This window comes from Ruditapes philippinarum, unplaced genomic scaffold (assembly GCF_026571515.1).
Source record: "Ruditapes philippinarum isolate M1 unplaced genomic scaffold, ASM2657151v2 ctg7215_1_1_1_1, whole genome shotgun sequence".
In the NCBI taxonomy this organism is placed as follows: Eukaryota; Metazoa; Mollusca; class Bivalvia; order Venerida; family Veneridae; genus Ruditapes; species Ruditapes philippinarum.
In genome coordinates, this window is record NW_026857081.1 from 129,832 (window position 1) to 134,723 (window position 4,892).

Consider the following 4,892-nt stretch of genomic DNA (forward strand, 5'->3'; position numbering starts at 1 on the left):
ACATAAACGACCTAAAAACAGACGATGAGAAAAAAGCTGAGGGTGCTAAATGTAAATTATCTTTATTTTATCATTTAGAAGATAATAGAAAATTAAAAAAACAATCACAATAGATACATTGTATTCAATAATTTCAATTAAAAAGTATGTAAGGCAGTTATCATGTTATCAATTGTGTTAATATTAATAGAAATTTATAGTTTATGTTACAAAACTTATCTTACTTTACATATTCTTCTAGTAATCACTGATCAATATTACCAAAAAATATAGCAACTGGAATTTTATAACAAAAAAACCTGGTTTTCTATTTCATTGTTTTAGACCCTTGAAAAATTATATTTTTTTACAGGCAGACAACAAGGACGGGTTGGAGGGAAAAAGGGGGAAGGGGAAAAAATCTGGGCACCAAAATTTAAAATGCTAAAATAAAGATCAAAAAATTTTAAGAATGTGAAATTAAAAGTTTCCCCCTGCTTTTTTTAAATAAAAATGTACATAGATTAGTTTTTTTCTTAAAGGGTTTGGTTTTTACTGGGGAACTTTAAAAGGGAAAAGTTTTGAAAGAAAAAAAAATTCCTTTTTGCTTTAAAATTCATAAATTGGCCGAATATCAAAAAAATTTTTTTACTAATGATTTTGATTGATTTTTTCCAAATTACTGTATGTTTACCATCCCCCTTCAAATGTTGTTTCCAAAATTATAACAAATCCTTTTTTCTGCCATGACACACTGATTAATGTTTTAGAATCATCTGATCCTTAAATGCTGTGTGATTTTAGTCTCCCTACGGAACTCTGTATCCTTCTTTATAATACTGCACGTTTTTAACGTCAAGCTTTTCATTGGATAATCATGACATTTATATAGTTTTATATAAACGGCTGCTGTCGATTCATGAAGAAATCTTACATTTTTCTCTAAAAAATGATGCTTGCTGTATTATAAATTCGTTATAAAGATTGTCGACAGGTTATATGGCTGTATATATATGGCTGTTTGCAATATAACCCTTGCCTAGCGGCTCTGGTTATATTTACAAATAGCCATTTATATAGGGCCATATAACCTGTCAACATTCTTAATAACTAATAATACATTTTGTATAAGGGAGCTGTCCAGCTATTTTATGCTTGTTGTACCAAGTGTATATTGAAACCCAATCTCAAAAAATAAGACTGAGCTTACATTTTTTGCAGGAAATCACCATTAAATGCTCCTACATAAGGGCTGCTTTTACTCATGTTTGATAGTTGATCTATTTTCTTAATAATTATGCTTTAATAATGCAAATGAATATCTTGTTTTTAACTCACTGTAGCATGTAAATTAGACTTGTATCTTATATATGTTTTATACATATATCTCTTTATGTTTTTTCCAGGGAAGAGAAAGATAAACCAGCTGCCCCTGAACAACCTGAGAAGAAAGGTTAGTATATCAGAAATTATGTTCATGAAAAAACAATATGTTTCTGTAGCCAAGTGGTTAAGGTCTTTGACTTCTTCAAACACTTTCCCCTCACGGCTATGAGTTCATCCCAACAGGGACTTTGGATGCTTTCATGTGTGGAAAACCATCCATCTAGCTTATGGAACATTGGTGGTTCTACTCAGGTGCCTGTTTGTGCCTGAAGTAATGCACGGAAAAGCACCTGAGGTCTTCCTCCACCAGTAAAGCTGGAAACTCGACATATGACATACACTTTTGGTGCAACAAACCCAACAAGAAAAAGAAAAAAATAACTAAAAACAAGTGTTGTTTATTATTTAGCACAATTATGTCTGCCAGGCATTTGCGGCATTTTGTTCTTGGACAAGAGGACACATAGTTTGATACCTGTTTTTGCGTATGTCATTCACTATATCTGTTTATTTAAAAAAACAAATGATATAACCATAATGCTACTTAAATAGCTTGTATCTTTGTTAAGGCAATTAAGAATAGACATGATCTTCTCAAAATAAATGATTTAATGTGAAACAGTATTCTGACTAAATAGCAAGCAATTTAGATATCTTGAAGTTATAATTAAATATGAAAATGGAATAAATATCTTAATAATTCGGATCTGGTTGAAGTTATACTGATACCTGTTACTTAAATATGAAAATGGAATAGATATCTTAATAGTTTGGATGTAAATCAATGAGTTTGATAAAATATTTCACAAATATTCCTTTATGGTAATACAATATTTACAGTCATCATCTCCAAATAGAAAGGTAAATGTCTGGTGTGTACACATGCTTCATCATCATAATAATGCTGTAATCCAGAATGGAATCATTGTTGCTTAATCCCTTAACATGCTGTATTTTTGTGCCCCCATGTTGGTGGCGGGCATTTAGATTTACCCTTGTCCGTCCGTCCTTCCGTTCACTTTTGTGTCGCACGTAACTCAAAAAGTATTTGACCTAGAGTCATGAAACTTTACAGGAATGTTGATCAGCATGTGTAGTTGTGCACCTGGGTATTTTCGTCTGGATATTTTTAGTATTTTCAGAGTTATTGCCCTTGACTTAGTAAAATTTTGCAATTTTCAACTTGTGTCGCACGTAACTCAAAAAGTATTTGACCTAGAGTCATGTAACTTTACAGGAATGTTGATCAGCATGTGTAGTTGTGCACCTGGGTATTTTCGTCTGGATATTTTTAGTATTTTCAGAGTTATTGCTCTTGACTTAGTAAAATTTTGCAATTTTCAACTTGTGTCGCATGTTACTCAAACAGGATTTGACATAGTCATTAAACCTTATGGGCAGGTTGCTCAGCATATTTAGATTTGCACCTGGAGTTTCACTTGTGGATTTATCCAGTATTTGTAGAGTTATTTCCCTTGACTTAGTCAAAAGATTGACAGAACAGTGTCGCGGTGGGGGCACCCGTGTCCTATGGACACATTTCTAGTTATAACAGATTTGATTGGTACAATTCATTTAAATATTCAGGGATTTTTATATAGAGAAATAGAGCCACTAACAGTATAGAGCCTGACAAGACTTCACAGATGTGCAGGATGGCCTGGCTCTATACTGGTGGTGAAGGTTATTACTTTTCAGTTCCAGTGGGTTAAGTTGCTAATCAATTTTCATTGTAATAGTTGGTAATTTAGCTAACAATTTGAATTAATAACAGAAAATCTTGGACATATAACTGGACTTTATTGTTTTGTTTAGCTGGTTTAGCTGCTGTTTGATTGTTGTGGTATAAAATGAGCTGCGTCACGACAAAACCAACATAATGGGTTTTGCGACCAGCATGGATCCAGACCAGCCTGCGCATCCGCGCAGTCTGATCAGGATCCATGCTGTTAGCTATCAGTTTTCTCTACTTTAAAAGAGTTGGTAAACAAACAGCATGGATTCTGATCAGACTGTGCGGATGCGCAGGCTGGTCTGGATCCATGTTGGTCGCAAATGCATTACGTTGGTTTTGTCGTGACGCGGCTCAAATATTGTTATGACAAGTATGGTGACACTTCAGTTTCTGTGTAGACAGCAGCTTCGTTTGTTTTTACAACGTTTAGTGACTTTATATTACTTGTACTCTAGTTTGTACTAAAGTTTCACTGTGTTGAAATAAGATACTTGATTTCCTATTCAATTTCTACTATCTCTGTGACATGAATGTGTTACAGGTAGAGAGTTACTAATGCTACTCATTGGACAGACATGTCTTTGTTATATCAAGATAAAGAAAAAAAGAAGATATTTGCTTATGAGTTACATTTTACTAAAGGATGGTCAAGTATCTATATTTGAAGGCATTAATGTGTAGTTAACTTATAACTAGTAATGATGTAAATATATATAGAAGACTTAATCAATAAACTGGTGATGAAATGAGTGTTAAAGTTATATATTTTATACTTCCAGCAACTGACTCAACTAAACCCGATGCCCCAGCTGATGAAAATAAAGACACTGCAAAAACAGAAGAAAAACCAGCATCATAATCTATGTCAGTGTACACTCAAGTCGATAGACGGTTGTGTTCATTAAATACTACGACAAACAATAGAATTTTATGTTGTGAAGAGTATTGTACATCTAGCTGTAATATCATATAATAATGAAATCTACAATCAGTAGTTGAAATGTGGCCATTGGAATATAAAATATCTGCAAAAATTGTGTTTGACTGATATATGGATCAGCATTTAGCAATATATAATCGTGAACAAAAAGTGTATTATAAAACAGTATGATTTAAGATTCATTGTACAATTTTTTTTACAATAGACAAGAGCTTTATCAATTTAAGAAAGAAAGTCTTCGTTGATGAAACATCAAAATGCATTACATGTTGTGTAATTTGATGTTTGCTGCAAATAAATTAATCTAGATTTTAATGAAATAGAAAAAGAATGTTCTACTTTGAAATTGGTGTATTTTCTCAACACATTTGTAATAAAGATAAAAAATATTATATTAGGAAACATAAAGTAAATGTTTTTTAAACAATGTTAAAAGATGAAAAAGCAACGTTGTTTTATTTCTTAATGATTTGTTTCATTTATATACATGCATGACATACATTTTCATTGTCAGCCATCATTCCATTAAACTTGTTTACAGCAGTATCAAATAAAACAAAGTCCTGAGAAAAAAATAAAATTTTGTAGAAATTTTATTGTGTTTTTACTTGTAAAAATTTACCAGAGCATGTCATTCACCACTTGTGAAGAATGTCCATTTATCCATTCATGTCACCTCATAAACCTCTTTGTCAATAAAACTTCTCAAATTGTTCTAGAAATTATTTCAAAATGAAACATTCCTCTATTATTTGAAAAAGAGGAACACCATTTATAATACTCCCAGATAATGTTTGGATTTTGAAATAACTTGAGCTAATATTTCATTGTGGAATTCAGAATTTTAGAATT

General features: G+C 31.8%; 1 long non-coding RNA gene across 1 annotated transcript; it reads left to right on the forward strand.

The window, feature by feature from the left end:
• Nucleotides 1-1,258: 1,258 nt before the first annotated feature.
• LOC132748698 (uncharacterized) lies at nt 1,259-4,631 on the forward strand. Its single transcript, XR_009628307.1, has 2 exons — nt 1,259-1,432; nt 3,880-4,631. It is a non-coding gene; the product is annotated as an uncharacterized LOC132748698 (long non-coding RNA).
• The last annotated feature ends 261 nt before the right edge of the window (nt 4,632-4,892 follow it).